We start from the raw sequence: 27298 nt of genomic DNA, 5'->3' as shown, positions 1-27298 counted from the left end.
ATGTTGTCCGGAAGAGCAATCTCCCCCCGTTCTGTTTTTTGTTGTTGTTGTTGTTCGCTCAGTTCTCTTGTAACTACCAAGGAGTAGCTCAGAGCATGCAGGCAATCAGCCCTCTGCTCCCACTGCACCTCGCTACTGCAGTGACAGTCACGTCCTGAAAACTTTTGTCAACAGTGAACTTATTTTATGCAAGTCGCGCTTGTTTTATGCTCTCATTTGGCTGCAAGGTCTCTAATATTAAAAATGGAAGGGGAATCCTTTTTCTTTGAGTAGTTTATTAACATTTATGGCATTAAGCGCTGATGTGAGTGCTGATTCGCTGTCAGCCCTTTCTGTGACTGGGCTAAACTGAGGAGCTACCATTTTAAATGGTAAAGATAAAGCTAAGTGAGGAGGGCTGAGAGAGTCCCATTGCAAACAGTCTGTACTGAGTAAACAAAGGCTGCCAAGCATAGTGCACGTGGAGCTGATGTTTTAAAATTTAAATTAGAAATAAAATATTTCTTCTAAAGCGTGTGCCACACAAAAAAAAAAACTGTTTAATTTTTAAATAGCCTAAATTATGCCAGATGAAAGCATAACCTTTCCTCATCAAAACAAAAGCAGCAAGAGTGGCACTCCAACACAGACATCTGTCATTCAAACAGATGACACCCTGTAAGCCAACTCAGGCAACTCTGATCTCTAATCAGAAAAGGGAGCAGAGTTGTTGAGGCGCGTGCTTGAGTGATAGATGTTGATAGATGTCTGAGCTGGAGCAGTACTCCACGGTACATAGTGACATTTTGGGTTTAGAGTGACTGCTTTCTTGGAGAAGTTCCTTTTAATTATTTGCATTTGTGACTTAAGAGAAACCTTAGTAGAAGCAGAGCATTTCTTTAGTTTTTCCCTGATCCTATAGGTAGAAGTTTTAGGGAGAAAGATCTTGTTTAATGAGAATGCAGCTTTAAAGCACAGAGGGAGCCCATTTTCTAAGATTCAAGTTTTGATTTCGTAATCTGTAAGAAAATCTGTAGTGGTGTTCACATTTCAGTATTCCAGCTGCAGTAAGAGCTGCAAGATTTTATAAACAAAAGGATGCATGCTATTTTCTTTCAAAATATTTCTCACCCCTTACTGGAAGAAATGGCTCAATAATGTTTTACTCAGTAACTCTGCTACAAATAAGGGAAAATAATAACAATAAATCCAAAATTTAATTTCTAAATTGCAGTAATGACAATTACTGAATACCACATCCACATTTAAATACCCCCTTAGTAATCTTTGTTTCCATGGAAAACATAATTTTCATTATCAGTTTGTGTATTCACACACCACATAACAATTGTTTTAGTCCATTTCATCCAGGAAGTAATTCTGATATCTAGAATACAGAAGGCTTTTACTTGCATATATATTAGTATAAATATCTTCCACTATGTTTGTATTTTTTATCTGATCAAATGTGTAGGGTTTATCTGTTAAATGTATCAAGGAATATAAAAAAGAAAAATGGACTTTTAATTTGAGAGTGCTGACATGTCTGCTTTTAGACCAGGCAAGTCTTGTGATAAAAGGCGGGCTGCTTTTTGAGCCATTGTCATTTGGATGCTCAACAGTGGTAATGAAATGTACACACGCACTTTCATTAGAATTGCCGTGTGGGATCGTAGGACTGATGAGCAACAATATCTGATCTCCTGGATTGTAAATGTAATTTGTGTACCTAAAAGCAGTGATGGAAGAACTACGAATTAGTATTTAGTTCCGTTCGCTTCAGCAAGTATGTTTGCCAGCCTGGTATTTATACTGCTAAAAAGATGTTTCTAAGACACACACATACACACACACACAAAAAAAAAAAGTAGGTGACATACTTCAACTGCCTCTGTACGAACTTATGTACTGCTTATCTGGGTTCTGTGACAATTACAACAGATGCTAGAGATGTAGCAGCAGCTCTTACCAGTTAATTTTAGTAACTTTGAGAACAGAAAGCAAAGAAAAGCAGGGCTATTTTAATACACTGAAGGATAAAATGAAGCTAATTTATTCAAAATAGATACTTAGCCGTTATGTCATGGATGTGTGCCTTTAAGATATATTTGCAGTGAATATTTAAAATTTACTTTTGTTTAAAGCTTTGATGCATGAATATGGAGGATTATTCTATATCTGTTTCTCTTTGTTTAATGTTATGAATAGCAAGTTAGGAACGCGTATATTGGGCTTTATTTGCAGTCCCTGAAATTGCATTATTTGTGGACTTGTTTGACATAGAGATTGGCATTTTTTCCTCTTTCTCCTTTGTGATGAAAGAAAATAATTTCCTTTATATAATATATCAAGTAATAAATTCTGTGTGAAAATTTGCCCAAATCTATTAAGCAAGAGAACGAGAAGCATTTTAGAAAGTCAAACAGAGGAGATGAGTCCATAAAAGAACAAAGTTTTTCTACACTGTCGCTTCCATGTTTTTTTGAGAAAATGGTGAATATCATGCACTGATTTAGTGGAAATGAATGACCAGCAGTTGTGTGTCTAATGTTTTGTCATTGTTAGCAATGTTTCACGAGTCTTATTTTCATACAGATGAGAAGAATTGAATGATTAGGTGCACAGAGCTTTATTCTTCCTCATCGGACACATTCTGCTTAGCCTTCCTGTGACAGATGGGTTTATTTCCGCAGACACCCACGCTGCTCACCTGTACCATTTCCTAAAATCCACGTTCTTTATCTTACACTTCACTGTTTCAGTGTTTCACTGCATACAACAGAAACAGAGGACATTTTAGTTTTGGTAGCACATAGCCCAAAAAGGGCACCAGTCCCTGCTCGAGGTGAGAGGAGGGCAGGGCTACAATGAATTATGCTTATGTTTGACTTGGGAAGATACACATTAAACTTTTATTTCTCTTGTGTCTGCTCTGGTACCAATGATAGGGTAGATGCTGTGGCTCTGTGGGTTTCAGACAGCAGCACCAGCAGGGACAAATTTTTTGCCAATTTGAAGTAGCTCTCACCAGGAGCTTTGCGTGGGTGCCTGGGATTGGGGTACATAGTCACTGTGGTGCAGTGTTACTTGAGAAGGGTGGCAGGAGCAGTTGGGATTAGTGTGGTTGTGCTTGCTGCTTGTTTGCCTGCTTTTCTTTCTGTTGTGATGTTTTTGTTTGGTTTTACTCACAGAAGAAATGGCTGCCCTGGAGCTGGAGGGGTTGTATCCGTAATGCTCACCTTGTGCTTTTTTTTATCAGTGGGCTTTTTCGCATCTTACTACCTGTGTGCCAAAAATTTCCAATACTGAAATAATGTGAAGCAAAAAGGGGAGTTAAACACAATGTGGAATGCTTTCTGAAGTGTGAAATATTGGGAAATATATTTTGAGACACACAAGCTCAGAAATAGCATTTTGAAGTCTGGAGTTTGTGCAGGTTTAGAGTTGCAGTTCCAGAAATCCTGCTTTTGCTGAGCAGCAAGAGGCAAAGTTGCTTAGCAAGAGATCTTGTGTCTGTCATTAATTGTTTAAAATATTTGTGAAGCAGTGTCTTCCATTTTAGTCACACTAAGTAATTAATCAACACAGAAATTATGGTAGGCTGGCTGACATTCCTGGCAGTGTCATTTTGAGCAACTTGTGTTACTCTGCATTATGCTTTAAAGTAGTCACACAGGCCTAATTCTCCAGCTCTCATTAAAAAAAGTTTTTTTTATGTTAAGTAGTAGCTTTACTTGAATAAAGCCATTAGACTTAGCACTAAATTAGGTGTCTTTTTACACAACATCTTTAAAGAAGTTTAAAATAAGTTATGAGTATTTGTCTGGAAAATGTCAAGAACAAAACAATGTTTAACTGTGTAATATCGTAACTGTTGAGATTCAAAAGCTGGTATAGTCACTGGGCTTATGCTATGTGAAATCCCATGTACAGTAGAAGTCCCAGGAAATTCATCCAAGCTAGAGAAGCACCTGTGCGCTGAGGTTGGCTTTTATGGGGCTGGATCAGATCATTAATGAATCCTTAATCAAAGGTAATTTGTTATGTAATTAGATGATGGCTAAAATAATTTTACTAAATCCGAAGAAGTTGTTTTTTGTTTATATTAAGCCTGTAGATCTATGCATAAAGCTTACAGAATTAAAAGAAAAAATTGTGGAGCAGAAATGTTTCCTACTTAAAGACCACAGGACAGCAGAAAAAAGAAAAAAAGAAAAAAAATGCTTACTAACCTATTTTTTGTGCTGGCAAGAATCTTTGCCTCTGAAATTAAATCTTAGGCTGCCTGTGCTGGAACTGAAGGCTGTGGTTCTGTACCAGCTTTCTGCTTTTTCATAACGCTGTGTATGTTTGAAATAGCAAGCAGGACTCTTCAAGTTAAAGGAATCTGCACTCATTTCCATAAGCAAGGGTTTCTTTTCAAAACCCTGAGCAGGCTTTGGTATTTTGTTTTCCTTCCCAGGACAATTACCACCACACAGATGTAGGAGCATCTTCCTATAGAGGCATATGCACGTGTGCTGCAGCAGAACAGGGCACAAATTCTTTCTAATTCATGGTGCTTTGCTAGCAGGTCCCTCATATTGCTCTTTAAGGAAACATGCCATCCAGTATCATTTTAAAAAGAGAATTGCTTTGATTAGAATTTATGGTGCTGGCATTATTTCAGTTACAGAAGGTGACGGCTAAATTGTTTTTCAGCTCTGGAGACGATGGCTTGGGGGACAGAGTGGGGGTCACTGCCAGGCTGCTCAGAGAAGCTCACATCACGGTCATCAGCAGCATGGCCTGACTGTGGGGGAAGGTCCACGAATAAGGAGCTGTGCTCTCATCACTGTATTAAGGATAGTTCTCTGTATTTTGGTTATACTCTCGTTATTTAAGGGCCTACAAGGTGACAACGCATCAGAAATGTTTTGATGAGATGTAAATTCAGGGAAAGCAAGTGGTGTTTTCATTACTCTTGCTGCATTTTAACGCTCTAGTGTACATTTCTGTCCAAGGGAAGTTTAAAAGCCCAGATTGTTTCAGTATTAAAACTAAGGCCTTCTTGTAGGCACAGAAACCATTTGAGATCCGTTTAATTTGTATAAAAAGACACCTGTCTCTTCACTTGGTTTTATTCATCAAGTCCACAGTAATTTCCACATTGTGGGTGCTGTGATGTGAGGAGTTATCAGTTACCCGTGCAATCAGAAAGGGCCCTGGGACCAATCCTGCTTGTGCCTGAATGTGGGATACTCTCATTAAAGCATGTAGTCTGTGAATTAGGAGCACAGTTTCATTCCAAAGATGGTGCCAAAGGAGAGTGTTAATGGATGGTATATTTAGAATGTCAGCTCGCAATACAGGCTTGTAAGTTTTCAGAGAATCTGAAAATTTGATGGTGGGATTGATTATGTGATTTCTGAAGGGTATGTTTGATGTTAACATTTAAAAACAGAAATTTGTGGACAGTTAGGGGCTTGAATAACTCCTCAGACTTACGTTACTGTCTGACTTCCTGGTGTAGTTCTTACCAATGTAGAGGGGTGTGGGAGGATGCACTGGTGAGCAGGCAGCAGATGCCCATTTGAGCCTAAGAAGATGTTGTGGTACTGAAACACAAAGGAAGATGAGGTGGTAAGATGGAAAATCTATCTTTAGCTCAGGGGTCCTGCTGTGCCCGTGGTGCTCCTGCTGCTGCTGAGGAGAGGCAGGGCTTCTGTTCCCTTTATCCATCGGTGTAAGCAAAACTGGGATGATGAAGAGCAAATTTACTTGTAAATTCCCTTGCTTTTACGGAAATAAACCAGCTGTTGCTGCATCTCAACTGTGACAAAGGGAACCCCTTTAAAAGAAAAACAAAACAAAACAAAACAAAAACAAAAACACAACTACTGAGTGTGGAGAAAGTAATGCTTTTTTTTTTTAGACAGTTCTGTATTTTTTTTTCTCATGAATTTCTAATTACTTCTTTGCTAATTTTTTTTGAGCTAAGTGTGCATTATGCATTTCTTAAATGAGGCTTGAAGTCTTATTATCTGCATTTATATACAGAATAACTAACATTATTGCAGGAAAGAGAAAAAAATGAAACGTGAGTATGCAATTTGTATGACTGAATGACAAATAGTTCATTTTTAATTAGTTAATCTTTCTTCCCCAGTCTTTGAAGCTATAAAAATAACATCAGCAAACAAACTTGTTTAAAAGCAACATAAATGGCTGGCAGTTTCAAAGGGGAACTTGCTGGCTACCAGGCAGTAAACAGGTAATTTGTGAAAGAACTGTTACTTTCTTTGATTGAGATCCTTGCAGGTTTGTGTTTTGAGATTAATAATAGATCAGACACTTGCACATTAAAAAGGAAGCAAATGCAAAAAAAAATATAGAGAAGGAAAGAGAATTGGATGCTTCTATTGGATTCCATGTGATGAAGCAAGTTCTCTTTGGAAATATGCACGAGAGGCAGACAGAGATGTGTTTGCCCAAATGTGCACATGGCACCACTTAACACCTCTCTTGATTTCCTTATGCTAAACAAAGAGATAGCAAGTGCTTATACCAAGCTGGCACACTGTCAGGGGGCAAGCTGTATAAAGTTTCCTGCTGTCAGGTTAATAAATTTTTTAAAAATATCCAAAGGCAGAGGTAGCTGTAGGAAGCTCATAGTAACAGTTGCCATTCTCCCATGGATCATTTTTCTCTTTAATATCCTATGTAGCACTTGGTTTTCCTTGTTGTGTTGTTTTCTTAGGTTTTGTTCTTTCTGACACTTGTGGGTTCTTTGTTTTATTTCTTTTTCATTGCAAAGCTGTTTCTTTCTGTTACATCCATCACCTGTGGTCCCTTTCTGGGGGGAGAGATGGTCAGAGGATGAGAAGATCAGCATTATGGCTTTTTCTAATTTGATGTTGCAGTGTATTCTATATACTTTTTTCTTTTCTTTTCTTTTTTTCCCACTAATGGTTTATTTTTTGACTTCTAATACATCTACCATTAGTACTAGTTCTACTATTAGTACTATCAAAATAGCATTTTGCTGGTTACAGAAATCGTTCCTGATGGGCTTGGTGACAGAAGCTATGTGAAAATGACAACTAAATCAGAAAATTAATGATGAAGAGAGGCAAAAGCAGAATAAAATTAAATGTGTCATAATTTGTGAGTTTCAACAGGAATGTTATTTTGTAATGGAAAAGGTTTGATGTTTGTTCATGTAAAGTCTTTATTTTTCTTCTCTGTGTAAGAATCAAAATCAATATTGGTATGAAACAAAAGGAGATTTGTATTGTGACATGTCCTGCTTTATGTTTTGATATTGCTTTGATGCTCTCAAAAGCAGGTCTGAGCCCTTTTACTTTGAAAGCAGAGGTCATCTGGAGAAGAATAGCACCTCAGCCCGTCTGGCTAAACAAAACCTGCTGTTTTCAGACAGACTGAAATTGGGTTCATTCTGTAGATATTCTACAAATATCTGCATCTGACAAATCAATGCTCAACCCATACCCTGGCAACTCTCTAAAACATGGCTAATGCTAAGCTACTGCTTGGCTATTCCTAAAGATAGTTTGGATTTTTCTGTTATTTCAGCATATACAGAAGGAGTTGTAGGGAGAGTGTGTTGTTTTTATCAGGCGTCCTTTCTTTTCAGAAAGGTAAATCATTGTTTGGATTTCAGAAAGTAAAGCAAACGAACAAAAAATCTTGGTCACAATACCTGGAAGTGGTGACAAAGGTGTTAAAAATTATTAATGTGGCTGGATTAGGAGTAAATTATTTTATTGCAATAGAAGAGTCAGTTCTAAGGCAATTTTATGTTACTCTGAAGATGTGAGTGTTAAACAAATGAGAACGAGATTTTCCTCTGAGAAACAATGGGAATTTATGATTATATTAGTTCTTTGAAAACTGGAGTTTTTTGAAGTGCTTTAATACTTCTTTTAGAAATAGCTGTGTATGTTTCTGTTCAGGCCATGGTTGACCATTAGTGATTCTGTGAAGTCAGTTCTGTTCCAGCAGAAGATAATGGAAGTCCTTTAGGAGACCACAGTGGATACAGAATCACTTGACCAAAGCCAAGACTTATAGAGGTTCAGGAGAAAGAAAAATGCCTTCTTTCCTTTCTTACACCTCAATTTTGCAACTCTTCCCCTCTCCCCTTTCACTTCTTTGTGAATGTATACATGTGCACGGTGCACATAGCCACGAACAGAAAGGTGTCAGTAAGGTCTACTCAAGTGTTTTGCTTCTCTGCTGCTGAGTTCCAGGTTCTTTGGGCTTCCGTGTTTTGCTCGAAGCTTATTCTTTGGAGGAAGGTTTGTTACATGAAGAAGACCTTTGTTTAATCAAGAAGCCAGAATTGTTTTTCAGTAAATATACCTTAAGGCATACTTTAATATATTATACTTTGAAGAATCTGTATTTATTTATTGAGGCAGCACAGTATTAACTGGAGAGGGATAAGGATCATTTGAATTCAGCCTAATCTTTTGAGCAAATACAATATGGAGCAGTTTTTGTATTTTCTTTTGCATATAATTGGGATTTACTCACATGGTGTGAAGATGTCACGTTTGCTCTGCAATTTGAATAAACGTGAGGCTGGATTTTGAAAGGTCTCAGGTGAGCACCCATTGGCATGCTTGAAGGAAGGTCGTGTGATGTATTTGGGTGTTTGTTACAATAACACTCCTGTGCCAAACCATGGGCAGCCCCTATGGCACTCAGACAGGGCTCTGCATCCTCTCATGTTCCAGCTGAATCTCAGCTGAACACATGGAAAAGAAGGAGGGACCATTTTGTGATGCCTTCATCTTTGCCAAAAGAGCAATTATTTACATTGGTCTTCCCTTGCATCATGCACATAGATTTGGATATCATGAAGGCTCTATGATTCCATGCCTGCTGGTATGGCATTGCAGAACAGGCAGTAGACCTGAAGGGCTGACATCTGACCTGCTCTGGGCAGCAGCCATATTTTTGCTGCTGCTGAAAGCTATGTAAATCTGCCATATAAGTGAAGTTTTTGTGGTGTTGTTGTTTTTTTTTTAGGGAATGTTCAGAAGACTGGTATCACAGTTTGTCATAATTAGACTCTAAAAACTAATTATGGATCAAAAATAGTAATTACTACTGAAATAAAAACATGACTAGAAAGATAAGCATTGGGACAGATATATATGAGCTCGAAGGTGATTGTAAATGTACAGGCTTGCTATTTCTCCTCTTTTCTTATGCTTCCTTGCCTCATATCGTAAATATTTGGGACTGCAAGCCACAAATCTCTCCAATGCAAAAGTGAAATTTATATCAGTTGGAAAGTAAAAAAGAAAAAAAATTCTTTATACTTTTGTTTCCAAATTGAAATACTTTATTCTCATAAGCACTGTAAATGTAATAATAATATCCAACATATCCATCTGCATAAGTCATTTGATTATTCTTTTATGAAGAGAGTGAAGGGAACTCTTGTGTGGCTCTGTGGCTGTGATTTGATGCATTGCTTTCTAAGTCGTCTTTCTTTAAGTGTGTGGCTACAGCAGTGTGAACCTTCTCATAAGAGTTGCTAACAAAAAGAAAAAAAATCTTTCAGTCAGCTGGTGCTGCTTGCTCTCCCCCAGCCCCCACATCTCTTTGCTTTTATGAGGCCATGAATAAAAGAGGGACCAAATGATACAAAGACCTCCTCAGATGAGATGTCTTCATTGATGAGCAACTTTGGATGTGTTGGGACTGTGACTTGTGACCCTGGACCTCCAGTGTGTTGAGTCAGAGCCCTTCCTGCACCTTAGCAGGGTGCAGTCAGTCACCAGCCTGAGAACTCAGAGCAAAGCATCCATCTTGTGGGGAGGAGCAGAATCAGGCCCCATCTTGCTGTGATTAAAAATAAATAAAAACATGAGTTAAGTCTCCAGACTGTGGTCAGGCTTCTGGTTTTTTTTCTTTGTTTTATTTTGTTTTGTCTTGTTTTGTTTTTGTTTTTGACAATCTGCTGTTTTTGTATTTTCTGTGGCTTTGAATAACTGCTGTATTCCGAAACAGCTTAAGACTTTACAAAAATATATATAAAAAAATAAGGTTCTTTAAAAGACAGCTTACTGCTGACTGTTTTATTTTGTTTATATCTGATATTTCTTGTGGTATTCAGATGGTTGTAATAGACTAGCAGGAGAGCTGCATGTCTTGTCATCTGTAGTGTATCAATACGTTTTTATAATGATACAATAACCTGAACCCTGTAACAGTTTATGATCCATTTGAGAATTCTTATGGATTCTCAGAGTGACGGAGACCTGAAAAAAGAACTTGACTGCTTTCGCAAAACTGGTGCTGTGACAGGAAAAACTAGTGCGCCTGTGATTTAGTTGCTAAGGAATCATATTGATCTGATTCATCATTAAACTTTTAAGTTTAAAAAAAAAAGAAACAAAAGTCGAGCTGTTGAAGGTGGAAAAAACGGTGATGTGATTGTGAGGGTCTGCAGTACAGGTAAACTGTGCCATATCACTACCGATATTGATTTGTTATGATTAATAAATATGATTTTATGCATTACCTCTGTACTGTATCCATAATAGTGCTTTTTTTAGAGCAAAAGAAAATTGCTTCTTGCTCTTTATTTTTCATTGACTATTTTTAGTCAATGATAAATAAAGAACTTTAACGGCAGTCTGAATGCAGGAAAGACAGAACTTTAAAATGGGACCTGCAGAATGTAGCAGTAATGAATAACCACACAGGGAAGTATATGCACAGCCATCTTAACATTTGTAATGATACTAATTTCCTCCTGCCTTTTAAAATATGCTTCCACATGAGCTCTCAAAAACCATAAAAGCCTGGCATGTAAAGTAAATTGTTTGTCACTTGCTGACGACCTGCCATATTTATTGTCAGGAGAAATGGACATTAGTTGGAAAAGCAGTTGTTAAAGGCCAAACAATTTTTAAAGATGGCAAAGATGTGCAAGGGCTTTCCTTTTTCTAACAATGAGCCACCCCTGCAGACATCAAAAGACAAGATAATAAGACACTTCAAGCACAATTCAAGATTATATTCAACATCTAAAGGCTCATCTCTTGTCAGTTTGCATTTACTCTCCCAGGGATGTGATGCTTCTATCATCATTCTGTCAAGAGGAGTCTGGCAGAAGCGATGAGGGCCCCTCATTTCACACACTTAGTGTTTTTTATCAAATAGCCCACGCTTATTCTGATTCAGCCAAAATGGAGGGATAATTTGAAGAAGGTCATGCACAAGTACAAAAATCTTGTGCTGATTTGTGTGATTAGAAGGCATTAAAATTGCACGTTTACGTTAGTTCTGAGATGTTTTGTCAGTTTATTTAGTAATACACTGTTGAAGCATTAATTTTTTTTTTAATTAAAGAAAAATAAAGCTTGCTTAAAACAACACATGCTCCATTATTTAGCAAATATTTTGACCAGTAAGCTATCTTAAGTTGCATTCTTTTAATGTATCTTTAATGTATCCACAAAATGTATTCCCAGTCCCTTTCCCCCTTTCGAGCTGGTCGTTTGGGAGCTCCTGAGGTGAAAGCTTGGCCTGCTTGAACCTATTAGGATTTCCATTGCTGGTGATTTCATCTTCTGAAGTTTTGTTAGAGTAAGGATTTAGGAGGCTGAAGTCAGCATCAATAATAATTGTAATAATTGTAACAGTACATACAGGCAAACCTGAATACTGATACAAATAGTAGAACATGTCTGTTTACTTAGAAGTGATATTGCTTAAAATGCTTGAAATATTGGATTTGTTGCAGAGATGTTTTATGGCGCATTTTGTGGGCAGTTTTTGTGGACCCATTCTTCTGTAAGCCAGAGCTGGGGCAGTGTAAGCATACAGCACCTGAGGAGTCACCTCCAGCCTCTTCCTTACGCATTCTATGAAGCTGTGATATGTCTCTGTGTGTTCTGTTCATGGTAACTTATCAGTTAATTGGGAGTACATTGTTCTGTGTTTTAGGGAGTCTCAAAGAAAGGAGTGGGATGTGACTTGACTGCAGAAGCAGTTCTTGTAGTTGTTGTTTTCATAGTCTTAAGTTAATGATGGAAATACTAATTACTGAAGACAGCATTTGAAAACCAATTTCATTAATCTTATCAAAATAATTCATTGTGACAGTGTTCTCAGATAAAACATAAGAAAACTTGCAGAAACTTTTGGATAGTGCACCCCATCAGCAAAAAGTTTAACAGGCCCCACAGTGTACATTTGTTTATAAATATATGCATGTAGTATACCATGATAACCACACTCCAAAACATGCACAAAAATTAGAATTAAAAAGGGATGAAATAAATATGGAAAATTCTTCATAATTTTTAAAATTCTATTTAAGGTACAATTTTTTTTGTGTGTCTGTCTAGGCATGCTGTACTTGAAATCTTCAGTGGAGAAGGTGGGCCAAAAGCGGTGTCTATTTTCACATTTTCTATCTTAACTAAATTCAGTGCAGATCCCCTAGAGATGACTGAGGGCAGAATTTAGATTTTTTTTTTTTTCTTGACTGGTTAGGTGAAGTTCTCAGAAGGATGTTGAATCTGTTTAAAACGTGCAGTCACTTTGCTTGTACAATCTGCTAGCTTTCCAGGAAAGAAAATAACAGTGGTTCTTCAGCAAGCTTTTTTTGGCATCTCTGTTGGATGTCATGAATGAAACTTTTCTGAGGATTGCTTTTCTGGCAGGTATTATATTCATGTCATCTGGATCATACCACCTCTTGTTTTGGCATTACATAGCTCTTTTTCCTAACAAGGAATATGAGGAGCTGACAGGGAGAAGAACATACAGGTGGAATGGAGTAAAACTGGTTTCCTCATTTCTGACTTTGATTTAAGCACCAAGAATAAAAAGACTGGTTAGCATTATCAGTACTACTTGTGCCTGAAATTGGCTTCACTACACAAACCATAGATAGACCAGAACTCGGTGGGCCAGAAATCTTCCATTGAAAGCAATGGGAAATGGGGCAGTTTAACGCCTCTTAAAGTGGAGCCACTGCTGAAGGAATCCACTGGAGCTGCTCTGAATTTTGAATGAGGAATTTATTAACTTGGATAGGAAGGAGCAGTAAAGGAACATGCATTTGGCTTTGTGGAAAAACCTTGCTCTGTGCCTTGGCTTTGCACAGCACAGAAGAAAAGGGAACCTGCAATAATGGTGCCTTCCAAAGGGCTTCCCCAGACAAAAAAAAAAAAAAAAAAAAATGCAAGGGAATTAGGAAGCTGTGAACAAATTGTCAAAAAGATAGATGGAATTGCTGACTGACCTACTGGTAAGATACACTAACAACTTCCATCTCAGTGCTATGGTATTTATGCTGCTGTGCAGAGCAACTCCTGAAAGGAACTCTGCTCCACATGTAAATGCCTTTGTGTATGTAATATATCAAGAGAGCATGCAGTATTTCTAGGGAACTTGTAAGGAGAAGTGGCCATGCAGTTAAGCAGCTGCAAATGTTTTAACTGCCAGACTGTTATGTCCAGAATAAACTGCAGTTTTTGCTGACATGAAAACACTTTCTTGCTTTATTTGTACAGCCTATCTATATTCAGAAATTTGGCTTCTTTCTGCGGAATTATTCTGGATCGAACTTAATTATTTGTGTCCCCATCAGTGTGACTGTGCATATGCTCCGCACTGTCCACCATTAGAAATCCAGCATCCTCTGAGACTGAGAGGGGAGACATGAAAATGCTGCCTTTCCAGGGTGCTCATCGTCAAAGCACGGAGGAGCAGTAAAGATTGAAGGGCAAATGTGACCCAAAGGCAACATGAACATGGTTGTGCAAGATCTGAAGTGCTACTGAAGGTGCAGGTGGTTACTGTAAAAGGCTTAGATTCTGAACAGAAGTTAATTTCTAGAAGATTTATTTCTTAAGTTTTTACCATGTCCTTCTGCCAGCTCAAGCATATTTTGTTATGATTTCCTTCAATGGAAACATATAGGCTTGTACTAACAGTGGGCACTGTGTGCATATCTGTATTTTAGTGAAATTACTCGGAATTTATGTTCATTAAGTATCAGAGTCTGAAATGCAGCATAAGGGTGGGGGGAAGAGAAGAGTTGCTGCTGAGTTCATCTCCCTGATACAAATTCAGCCCTGCTTAATCTATCCTAGTTTGCTTGCATATCCTCCTTACTCAGTCCCCTTCCTTGCTTCCCTGAGCCTAGCACTGTTGTCCTGGCACCTCTCTCCACAGGCAAGAATGTGCAGAAGACGAACACTAATAACAAGTACTGTTAAAGGTCTGTAAATTGTTTTCCATTTGCTCTCAGGCTCTAAACTGTGGGAGTTGTCAGGATACATGCAGGGAAGCTAATACTGATGCTCTGTGCCAGAGAACAAACCAAACATCCCTATGTTGAGCAACCATTCTCAGTTTAAAAAATATTTAAATGATAGCTATTATGCAGTCCATTGGAAGCATTCCACAGCAGGATCCAGGAAATGAAAATGAATTCTCATAAATTAAGGCAGGAAAGGCACTATGTTTAACACATTATAGATGTCTTGCATTTCTACCCATCCTACAGGTAACAGGAATGGGTAGTAGCTTTTGCAGAAGTAGCTATATTGATCTCCCTGCACCCCTAGCTGCTCTCTGAACCACTCTAAGTTGTTCTGGTAAGAATTACCTGCTACTTCTGAAAGGTCGTCTTCCAATAAACAAAGTTCACATGTAAAGTTGGAGAAGGAGCACTTCTCTGTTGGTATGCACTGTATAGTGTTTCAAAGTACTAAAAAATCCAACCAACCAAAAAAGCAAAAAACAAACAAACAAGAAAAACAGTTTTGTGAATTTTAAAATCAAATTGGAAAAGGTAGAATGGCAAATTAAGATGTTAGTTGTACATTTCAATGTGCACAAAGAAGTCTTCCCTTAATGCCTGCACTAATCTGCCAGGAGCCTAGAAGGAGCCGTGCACTTATGTAAAATAAGTGCCTATTTAAGCTCCTGCACAATGACACTTTGGGTAATTCTGTATGCTTCTGGGTTAGTGTTTACATGAGTTGACTGTGCATTGTTTTCATGGGTAAGTGGAAGTGAATAAGCATGCATAAATGTGTTTCTGAAGATACAATTCAACCTTTTTGTGTTACCACTCAACTATTTTTCTATTTAAACTGTGACTCTGACTGTGGCATCTCCTCTTAGAAAATTCTTGCTTAACAAACAGCTCATTAAATCATTGATAAGATTCTGCTAAACAAACCCTGGATAATGCTGGATATCACTCCCTGACATGCAGATGCACATGCACACATGCATATGCATAAAAATTTATGATTGTCCAATTTTATAAAAGTTTTTTGTGGGTTTTCTTTTGAAGTAATACTGTAGGTCAGGCCTAGTGGAATTACTGAAATTATTAAGCTAGCGATTAAATAATGAAACTTGTGAGTATTAAATAAATCTTCATGGTTTTTAAATAATTGCCATATTTCCTATGCACCTTTCATTCTCTCCCCTGAAAAGTTTTTTGACAGCTTTGCTCTCAGAGACAGGAACAATGCACATAGCAAATTATTAAAACATTAACAGGAGCTGGTTTTGCATGTGCCTGTGTCCTTCCGTGCCATGGTCCCTAAAGTCTCTGATAACAGAATTTAAGCCATAAATCTCCAAGAAGCATGCATTCAGAACTGCTTGGTTTCACTTCAGGAAGTAACGTCTCAGAACACAGTAATTACCACTTACTGATATTTAGCCAGGTACAACAGCAGGAGTCGAAGAAGGCAGTTCTCTTACTTTCACTTTGTAAACTGTGAATAGCTTCTGTGAATATTGGACTTGTTTGGCAGTACTTTTTATATCTGTAGGAAGACATGCCATATTATTTTAGAAGATAGAAAGAGATGCTTTTTTAGAAGTGGCTAGCTAGCCCATGTTGAATTCACATTCAGGGTGATATAAACCTTGCACACTTGCCACAGTGTGCAAGCCAACACAGGAGTGACCTCAGGAAGCCCAGCCCTTTTAAATATGTCAGAATGTGCTATGGTAAAGACTATTAAAATTCAGAAGAAACAAGTGACACTGGGAACAGCTGTTAAAAGTCGGTCTCTTGGAGATAAAGGCTTAAAAGATAGCTACTAGTACTACTAGTTCAATCAAAATGCAGCCTCTTCAAGCAATAGAACTACTTCTCTGATTGTTTTTTGATTAGAGGGTCTTTTTGGTTTTAGCATGATAAGGACTCAAGAACAGTCGTAGGCTGACTGTCTCAGGCTCACCTGCTGTGAAGCTCAGGTACTGATATAAAATAATGAGAAAATGAAATTTGTGGCATTTTGAATGTCACACTCTCTCTCTAGTCATCTATTGGGAAGAGGAGTTTTAGTATTGTTCTGTTTTAGTTCTTCAACTGAAAAAATCTCTGCAGATGAACAGAAACAGCAGGGACTAGGTATTTATCAGACTTCTAGAAATACAATTTGGTTTAACTACTTCCTGCATCATAAAAATAATAGAATGTATTACTGGCCTGTTGCAACACCAGGAACATGCTCAGTTCTTGTCTTATGCTGGGATACTGGCTTCAAAATAACTCTCTGAACTTTTCAGTCCAGCCTGCCGTTTCTTAAAGAGAATTCTCATATACGTACAGGTAAGAGCCAAATCTGCTTGTTTAATGACAGGTGACAAATGGTAGTAGATTCAGCTAGAATGTATATAAACATGTCTTCTGAGTGGAAAATATGACTTAAAAATGTAGTGCTTCTAAAACAGTAGTCATTTAGGAGTGACTTTTTGTATGGCACTTCGTTGGGCTGTTATTGTCCAAAGAGAGCACTTCTTTGAGGCAAGTCAGCTGCTGCCAGTAATGCATAATTTAGCCACAAGCATTGAGGTTTACATGAATCTATGCCTGTTTACTATGCAACGTTTTCCTATAGTGCAATTTTATTTTAAATCACACTCATAAAATTTTGGACAAAACAGAGACCAAAAAGCATTGCAGTAATACTTCAAGTTAATCATCATAGCACTACCATGCTATGTTTCTTAAAAAAAAAAAAAAAAAAAAAAAAAAAAGTAAAATCTTCAGCAATAAAAACAAAGTCAGTAACATGTAATAATAAAGTACTCTTAACTCACTTAGCTGGAGCTTATGACAACTCCTACTCCAGGCAATGTATTGGCAGCAGGGAGGTGTTTTTCTATAAGGATATGACCAGCTTTCATGGGAAGCTCAAGGAGGCTTGCTTAGGGAAGTCCAAAAAGTAAGTACTTACTGCTGTTCTGTGATCACCCCATCAGGCCCTGCAGTGTGAATACACTGATGTAGACACCAATTGATGCCAGCAGAAGCTGGATTAAGAGTTCGACAGGTGATGAATATCTGAATGAAAAGATTTAGTGGGTCTGGAGACTGTCTAGAATGGCTGTACAACTGAAAAAGTACTCACAACTTTAAAAGCTGTCCAGTTCTTTGGAATAAGTGATCCTTCTCACCTTCTGCATCTGCACGAATGAGGAAGGTTTCCAGTGAGAACTGGTGGAGTGATATTCCTCTTCCTTACTTCTTAATCTACTGATGCAGTATATCATTGGCTGTTACTGATAGAAGGAATACTTGTTCATGTTAATTTAGTAAAGATTGTTTGCATCTGACGTGTATTCCTGTGATACAAGAGCTAACTTCTACCTGACCTCATTAAGGTCATTTCCACTTAAACTCGGTGTATGGAAAATGCTCTCTGAGCAGGATGAAAATGTATTATGGCTACTTAACACAGATCTACTCATTGTGCAATGCAGAAAGACTTTTCTGCTTTGAGATTACATTTTTATCTGAAATACAGCACAGCAAAAACCCATAAAACTATTTTTTATAATCATGTATTGCTATAAGTCACAGTTTTAGATGACATTCCATACTCCTTCTTTCTTTATTGACCTGTTCTGTGAGATTTTGTATACTAACTAATAAACCTTTGTTCCTGCTACTGTTAAGTTTAATACAGTTCATTATGTTCACAGCTGGAATAGAAACTGTGGTTTAGATAATTAAAATGATTCTAAATGTCTTAACAGTAAATACTTCGATATTTGTGAACAAATACACTTTGATTTTGTATCCTTCACTCTACGAGACATTTTCTCTGATTCATCTTCAGCTCCCCCCTTTAATACACATAGTTTTGTGAATTTTGATTTTGTTTTTATTCTTCAGGCAGTGGAAGTTGCACCTCTCTGTAACTAAGAGGTGAAGAACTTGTGTTCTTGCAGTACTTGGTTTTCAGGTGCTGCAGTAGAATCCGTGGTGTTGGAGGCATCCTGGGGAAGTAGTGAGTGCAGTGGATGCAATTATCATCCCATTTGTTTGTTTTCTTTGGAAAGTTAAGTGGCTGCTAGACATTGAATTTTTAGGGCTTTATGAGACTCTACTAGCCCAGGTAATCTCTACTGGTAATGTTAAGTTCAGGGTAGATATCTGTGAGGGGTTCTTTCTCCACAACCTCACTGGGTTTCTGCTGGTTAAGAAGAGACTGCTGTGGATGAATGCTCTTGTGCTTGGAACATAGGAGCTGAAAGAAAATATTTGTAAAGGAGTAATTGCATGTGGTGGCTAGGATGGTGGGAAGGTGGGATCCTCTTTTCACAGGTTAGGTGGCCCAGATTTGCAACGACATGCTGTGGACTTCTCCATAGCAGTCAATACTGTGAAGTTTAATGTGTGAAAGGGCTTCCCTCCCACTCCTGTTTCACATTAGCAACAAGGAAAGCTCTCTTTTTAGATCCTCCTTCCTCAGTCTTACGTTCCTGTGAAGACTGTTTGGCACTGTCTGCTACGACAGATGCATCTTACAAGTGTTAAGCGAAGAGTTCCTATCTTCTGTAACTAACAGGCTTTTACCCTGGTAAAAAAATTCAGTGTTTATTTCCCATTAAGATAAAGAATGACCTGTGGTTACCATGCATAAGGAAAACACTTTCATTTCCAGAATTTAACTGTGACCTACATGCTCTTTTGAGTTCTCCTGATGTTTGGAGTTTTTGTGGGAGGCCCTTCAAGTAGATCTCAGAAGAGTGTTTTCATTGTATAGCTTTCAAATGCAAGACAAGCTCCCTGAGGATCTCTGGTGGTAGTGATTGTTGTGGCACACCATGGTGGTACTTCTGATTATTTCTTCTTCTGCACATTAAAGCCAAGTCTCCTTTTATGGTTACTGTCTTTTTAACTAAAGTACTTTGGAAAACATGTTCCATTTGTAGTACATACAATTCGCTACTGCTGTGGTGGCAACTGGCTATGTTAAGTTAGTAGTGACTGTCAAAGGAACAAATTTAATGCCTGAGGAATATTAATGTGAGGTGTTCATGCATAAAAAAGAAGTTAGTTGGAATTTACATAACACTTCCTGCACCTGCTTGAATGAACTGTTAGATTATTGTATGAGTCTGCTGCAGTTCAAATGCTTCAGCTTCTGCCATTCTCAATGGATTAGTAAAAATAATTGTGTGATTTGACAGAGGAATTTATATTGTGTTTGAGAGTCTTTGAGCAAACACTAGAGAGTGAAAAATACATTATAGACCTGGTGAGCCGTGCTGTGGGAAATGTAAACTATAAAGCAGTGATATATCTTCAGGAGTTGTTTCTTTTATACTACTTGTGAAACACTTCCCATTTTAATCAATTGTGAATAAATAAGATCTCTGGTGTCAATTGATGAGTGAAATTTATTAAACCATCTACTGAACAATATTTAAAGAACAAAGAAAAACTTTAGATTTTTCCGAGGATAAAGCTAAATTTGATCTCTGAGGATATGCTAAAATCCAGTTTCAAACTCAAATGCTTATGTTTAATAGAAGACTATACAATTTTCCTTCTGCATGCATTTACACAATTCCTCAGACTTTGTAGTAAAAAGGAAAATTTGCTTTTTATTTATCGTAATGGAGGCAATTAAGTCTTGTAGTCTCCTTAGCTACTTACCTCCTTTGGATTGTTCCTCCTGATTAAGAATGCAGTAGTTACTGATACGGTAGATGTTGACTGTTAGATTCCCACAGCTACACTAACTGTAATAGGAGTTGAAACAGAGTTATTATAACCTATAAACCCAAGGGTCATATGGAAGAGAGAACAAAATGAGATGGTAAGGGTAAAGTACTTTGTGTACTCCAAATTTCCCATGTAAAAAAAAAAAAAAAAAAGAAAAGAAAATTAAAAAATGTTACACAGCTTGGAGGTCAAGTCCAAGTGCTCTGAAAACTATATATGGGAGAACAGACTAGTGGCTGAAAGTGACATAAGCTTACTTGCTAGTGTTATACAACAAAGTACTTGATTTTGTAATATTCTTACAATTTATAAAAGACTGTTCTAAAGCAGTTAATTTATTCTTCTTGCACTTTATTTGGATTTACTTTTTTCTTTGTTCGTTCCAAGTCACTCTGATCTTTCACTAGTATTTTAGATTTTAATAATATTATTATTTTCCCTTTTGTAGCACATTTGACTTGTAAAATCTGAACTTTTTTTTAAATATGAAATTAAGCTTCAGATCATCAATTTTCCCTTAGAGGTATTTAGACAGGTAAGCCCTGAAGACAAATAAAATCATAAAAAATTTTCACTTGTTGCATGTCTATGTTAATTTAACATCAAATTTAATTACTCTTCTTATTATCTGTGTTGTACTAAATAAATATTTCCCCTGGATTACATCAGGGCTTTCTGATTAAACTAGAGTTAAATCATTTGGGGCAAATCTGAGAAGTACTGCAAGCATTCTGGAGGACAGGCAGGACTTTAGAAGTGATGTCTGGGGGTTGGCTGCTCTGACTCACTAGATTGTGATTGCCTGTTTCTTTATGAAGTTAACGAAGTAGGTTCTTGGGGATGTGTAGTCATGGGTTGGTCACACAGCCATGATTTTAATTCTGGTTGTAGAACTTACGATCACATAAACTTAACATTTAAGGTAAATCTCTAGCAATAAAGTAGTTACGTTTTTTTGTTTCTTTGTTTTTCATTTTTGCTTTCTGCAGTAGAAATGTGATTGGACCTGTATTTCCAGTAAGATATCAGTTTGTAATTCTGAGGCCAAACTACTAAACCTGTATGGTTTAAGTCTGGCTTAAACCTTTAAAAAATCAGATCCTTCAGGTGACAAGATGCCTCACTGTGTGAATATGGTAACAGTACCAGTACAGCCCCTTGAAGCAATGGTAACAGGTGTTTGAAATTTGTGTTCATGAACTTCTGAACGCCACCACTGGAAGTTAGCAAGAGGCAGAGAACTGTTCAAAGAGCTCGCCTTTTCCACAGCACCAGTCCTGAAATGACAGGCTTGGACTTGCCTCAGGACTAAGAGTAGGTTTTATTTAGACACGCTTTGTATGTGGGACTTTATGAGCGGAATACTCCTCACATGCTTGAGGAAGACTGTCTGTACTTAGCGTTCCCACTGGTCTGGAGAACATCTGTTATTCTCAGCCATGAAGGCTAGATGCAGTGACTGTCCAGACCAACACAATTCAGAGTTACCCAGAAAACATGGTAAAAGACCATCAAGTACCTTTGGCTTCTTTGTTCTTTTACTTTTTAGAGCACAGATAAATTGTGCTGATGGGCACACAGTTCTTGGTTCCAGGCAAATTCAGCATAGCATCCTGCATCTGCCTGGAGCTCAGCTGGAAGAGACAGCCAGAGGCTGTTGTTTAATTTTGCCCAAGGTCTTAGCCCTGTAAGGGGCAGTACCTTCTGGCTCTCAGCTACCAGCTTGGCATGAAAGCAGTAAAACTTGGGCCTTATGATGCATCCTTCTGAACCAGTTCTGTACGCTATATGCCTATGACCCGTATAGCGAAGTTGCAGTACACCTTGAGGTTGAAACTCTCAAATCCTTCAGGTTCAAATGAAATTCCCAGTGCTTTGAGGACTCCCAGAACTGCCAGGTTTGAGAAGTGCAAGTCACCAAGCTGAATTCTGGGGCCAGGACTGGCTTCAGTTATCTCTAGTACCTGTAAGCATTCCACCATGTGCAGCCCTGGCATGATCAGCTAGGGTCCATAGTGGTCAGCTCATCCTCAGGAAAACTGAATTTCACCATCAGCTTCTCTTCAGAAACCTTCATGCTGAAAAGTCTACAAGGTTATTGTTCTAATGAGCTCTTTCCTGATTTAAGATTAAAGGTTTGGCAGTTTGTAAATTAATTATTAGCTTATGTTGCTTTCTAAAACAGCAGATGGTTTATTAAGTCTACTCTCTAGCTGCCTTTGCAACATCTGAAATCTACCTTCTCATGAGAGCTGTGTTATAAATGCATACAGCAAGGGAGAGATGGTGAGATACTGCAGCAGTTTTATGGATACGTAAACAAACCTCCTTTGTCAGAATTCAGTCAACTCTTAACAGCTGGGAGGTGATGGTTCTGGTGATGGTGATCACCTTCCAGATGATAGTACCTACTTATCCACCTCACAGTAATTTAAAGAGGTGCTGCAGCTCATCCATCTTTTTCAAAGAGTTACTGTGAATATTTGACTGTAGGAATTTAGCATTTACCCTTCATGGGTCATTGGATGGGTTAGTCTTAAAGCATCTTTAGGGAGAGATTATTCTAATAAAGCCTCTTTACACACAACATACTGTACTTGTATTTCACATATATATTTATATATTTTATGGGAAGAAAAAAAAAAAGCCCACAACAGAATAGCAGAATAGCAGGTTGTATTTCCTAGTAAGCCATGTATTTTGGACACGGCATCTCCACGATTAGAAGATGATGTGGATTTCTGTAGAGAGTAGATTAATGGAATTATTTTATTTAAACCTTTGGATGGAGGGAGGGAGAGTATCCATAAAAGGCACTTTGTTCTTATTTTGATCTAGTGTTCGACATGCATTCATCTTAAAGGAAACTATTTTTTTTAATTCCTTTTGTTTTTGCCTCCTTTTTTAGTAGCAGTTTCTACAAATTCGTGATTTGTGTATAAAATGCTTTACCTCAAAATTTGCAAGCCATTCAGGCATAAAGGAAGATTTTAATTTAACATTTATTATGAAAATGCTTCAGTCATATTTTACAGGCATAGACATTTTTCAGTACAAAATAACAGATGTCACAAATTTTTATGAAGTTTGTGCACTTGTCTTTCCTAATTTGCATCCACAACACTTGCTATGTTCAGTAGCTCATAGTAATTTTAGATGTCAGTTCAGGACAAGGACTGAAGAATATCATATTAAGTTAAATTGGAAAGGGATTTTGCTTGAAAGTGCAAACAGGAATGATGTTTGCATATTCCATTTCCATGTTCTGTCATTGAACAGAAAAGTTTTTGTTGTTGTTGCTGTTGTTTGTTTTTTGTTTTGTTTCCTTGGTTAAATATCTAGGAGGGAAAATGTTGTGTGGTAAATACTGGAGAATATCTTAGAGATTTTTTAGTGCCTTTTAACTACCGCTACAATTGCCTTGTCTTTAGGAAGATTTGGTCTCCTACTAGTGTTTTTCTACTAATGAACACCAGATCTGAGTATCTATAAAATAATAAGTGAAAAATCCTAACCTCTTATAAAGTAAGCATCTAATGTGAACAGAGTGTAAAGCGATGCACTGTCATGTACCTGAGGTCTGTGAATCTGCTCAGTTTCTGCTAAGGGATGTCAGAATCATCTCACTTTGGAATGAATCTCTGAATCTTGGTGAGATTGCTAATGACTTTTCTTTTTTCTATTACCAATTGTTTCATCAGAAGAATTAAGTGTTTTGTGTTTTGTTTTCCCCCACACTGCAAAGACACTTTCTTTCTCAACTTTCTTGCTCAAATATGTTCCTCTTGCTCTGTGTCCTGTGGTTAAAGCCTCAACCTTGCTCTCTCAAAATCTATGACGTTGATCAGTGTCTGGCAAAAAAAATCTGTAGTGTGCTGCTAAAAATTTAGGGGAAAATTAAAATGAATTAAATGAGAGGGGAAAAAAAAGATTTCTCATTTATGTTCATATTTCATTCAGCTTTTTTTAAAGTGGAGTTGTATTGCTTCAAGATTTCCAGCATTTCATTGAGAGTATTAGCAGAGTTCAGCTTCCTGCTTCAGGACTTGGACAAGGGGGGCTCAATCAAGGAGGAAGCTAAGGTAAATCTGGAAGCTCTTTGCATAAGGAAGATAGAAGTTAGTATTAAGCATGCATCTGCTAATTCATAATGTTTTAAAATTGCATTATTTCACTTGAACTCAAAGGAAAGTTTTAGAGGCAGTTACAATAAGTTTATTATTATTTTTAAGTTACAATAGGATAGCCACAAATTCATGTCAGAGTTTTTAGAAGGGGAAGTGACAGAGTTCAAGTTGTATCTTCTTCACAGTTTTTGTGTTTCTTATGACTCAGTGGGTGCAGCCCAGATTTTACAGGTATTAATACAGCCCTTCTAAGCGTAGCAAAATCTGTGCTATTTTTTTTTCAACATTGACTTATGGCCAGATTATTCAAGCATGGAAACTAGTTAATTTGTTCCGTAAGATTTTAAAGAGGTTAAACTCAATTGATTTTTTGAGTTTTTAGTACCAAATAGTATAGTTACTTTTGAAAATGACAATGGAATTAGGGACCCTCAAAATAGTTGAGGATGATCAAATAGAAGAATAAAAGTTAAGGGACATAAATTAAGGCAGTTTCATATATCTGCGTGGACTTTCTCCTGAGAGTTTCCAGGCACTTTAGCTTAATGCTAGAGTCTAAGCACTTCAAAAATGCGCCTTATCCTTCCTCTACCTAGGTTTCCTGCCTGTAAAGTAGGGGTAATAGCTTCTTCCTGTCTCACAGTGATAAAAACATTAAAAGATTGTGAGATTTTCCAGAACTACATTAATAGGGGCTATATAAACACCTTAGATAGTGAAAAGGTAAGTTGAACAGGCAACGCAGAGGTCACAAGCAACTGGAGATGAGATGTAGAAAGGGGCAAAGTTGCGCAAGGTCTGGAAGGCCTGGTAATAACTTTATATGCTCTATTATGTCTAGAAAGGAGAATTTTGGCTTTCAGTGACCTTTATTCTGAGCTTTTTTCTCGTCTATTTTATTTACAGTTACACATACTGACATTTGTACAATTTCACATTTGTCAGAGGGAAATGCTGCAGTTTTCTTTCACATTTTGTTTAAAATTGTGTTTTTTTGTGAATGCATGAGATTATCCTTCTGTTAACTATCATGGCAGATAATTCAAGCTTGTATCAAGGGTGCCAGGCTCTCTAACAGTAATAAGTTTACAAATACACATGTTTTGTCTGAGGAGAAAATGCATCTGTGAATGATTCTAAAACTTATTGTGAGTTAAAAGAACTAGAATTAACTCATATAATAAAGTTTGCCTCATATTTTCCACTGTAAGGGTATGTTTTTAGAAATGTATGACCTTATTAAACACCAGCCTGACTTGTTAAACTGAAAACTAAAATTTTCTGTCATGTGATTTTCTGAGGCTAACTTTCGCCTGCAACAATAATGACATAACCATTTCTCAAATTAACAGTGATTAAACATTGTGCAGTATTATTGGTTTATTTCAGCTAGTTTGTCTCTCATACAGCGGAATGTGAAGATTTGGCCTAGTGATGCTCTCCCAGTGACTCTTTTAGAATCTGCTCAAATTTGGCTCTGCTGTTATTGTTGAGAAGTTAGTTTTATTTCTCACCATGTTTTGTGAGTAGTTGGCAGCCAAACTATTGGCAGTCTTGCTTGCAACTACCAGCCTGTTTCAGCTTAGGTGCAGAGTCTGAGGTGGCCTTTTGTCCGTAATTCTGTGGCCTCACTGGAAAGAAGGGCTGAGTCCTGAGAGAATCTTGGGTGAGGGATAGGCAGGGCAGAGCATCAAACAGCACTAGTATGTACAGAGGGACAGACTGGTGTAGTGACTGGAAAAAATTACTCCTTACTATAGTCCAGAAATTACTTTGCTGTGGAACAAATCATTTTGAAATTCCCTAGAAAAGTGAACTTTGTGCAAATGGTGCTGGCTGGGCTGTGCAAAGGACCTTGCTGCCCACTCACATGAGCTGTGCAGGGAACTGAGAAGTTTCAGTCCCTCAGGCGGCCCTGTCTGGAGTCTGTGCACGGTCCCATCTCTGCTACCTCAGGTTGCTTTTTTGTGTCAGGACATGAAAATCCCACTGCTCGTGGCTTTAATGTTAGGAGGTGGCACCCCTATGGCTCAGGTAAACTTAATGTTAGCATTTCCAGTTTTCAGATGCTTAATGTTGGTCTGATTTTTCTTTTGGCCTAGTGTTCTGAGCAAGGATGTAAAATACTAAGCAAATTTTCATGAATTTACGAAGGAGAAAAATCAACTTAGCCACAAATTGTCTGTGAACTTTGTCTTATAATCAGTGGTCATCCTTAGGAAAGGTTGTACTGTAGGTGTACAGGTGGCCCAATTCTTTCCCTGCCAGAAAAATGAGATTTTTCATTTCAGCAACAGATACAGGGATCAGGCCTAGAATCTTCTGAACCAGGAGTCTATAAAAAAACATCTTTCAGACCCTTTCATAATTTTATAGATGCTGTCTGTTTGCTTGCCTCATTTTGATCCTGAGTTATCTGTCTAAAAATCCATCTTGCAAAAGACCCTTCCAAAGCTCATCCTGACAGAGGGTGACTGCTTCTTTAGCAGTGCAGAACACTCACCACAAGGGAAAAGGGTTGTGTATTGAAGACATTTGCTTCTCATCACCTTGCAGCAATTCACCTAATACGCCTGATCTTGCAAGTATGTCAGATCTGCAGGTGTTTGCAGGGTTAGTCCCACCAATTGCCCTGACAACAAGAACAGTGCATGCAGGTGCAGGCGTGTTAGAAGGCAAGACACATTTGTGTTTCCTGCTTAGCATGGAACTTTAAACAATGTATATGGACTACATAGGTATATGTATGCATGCTCTTATACACACATGCACACAAATATTCCTATAATCTAAAGTGCAGTAATAAAGCAACACATTCTGGTTTGTTCTTATTATGGAGCAACTAAAAAATGCATAGATAGCATATGTGTTAGTTTTCAGTTTCTATATTTCAGAAGAGAGCAGCCCACAGACATGCAATCCAAAGTTGCTTGGTATTTTTAAGCTGAAATTAGATTCATTGCTTTGATTATTCCGTTGTGGGTCCCAAGTTATATTTTTGTGTCCTTCACCCTCTTCTCCTTTATTATTTATAACCCACACTCTTTGAGCAATGACCAGGACTAATCTGTAACCTTCTGTCCTTCTGCCTGATTCGCTCTCTTTTGAAACACAAAGATTGAAGCAAATATTCTCAGGCTCTGTTAAAATATAGATAGATGAT

The 27298-nt window shown here is 37.7% G+C and overlaps 1 protein-coding gene across 1 annotated transcript in view; it reads left to right on the top strand.

Annotated features, from left to right (window-relative positions):
• POU6F2 (POU class 6 homeobox 2) overlaps positions 1 to 27298 on the top strand; it is a 312241-nt gene that overhangs the window by 61912 nt on the left and 223031 nt on the right. The window lies entirely within an intron of this gene.

The sequence above is a fragment of the Cyrtonyx montezumae genome, unplaced genomic scaffold, assembly GCF_038088225.1.
Source record: "Cyrtonyx montezumae isolate F1298 unplaced genomic scaffold, pur_monq_1.0 scaffold_8, whole genome shotgun sequence".
NCBI classification, from domain to species: domain Eukaryota; kingdom Metazoa; phylum Chordata; class Aves; order Galliformes; family Odontophoridae; genus Cyrtonyx; species Cyrtonyx montezumae.
Note: the sequence above shows the minus strand (reverse complement) of the source record. Positions and strands in the feature narration are given on the sequence as shown.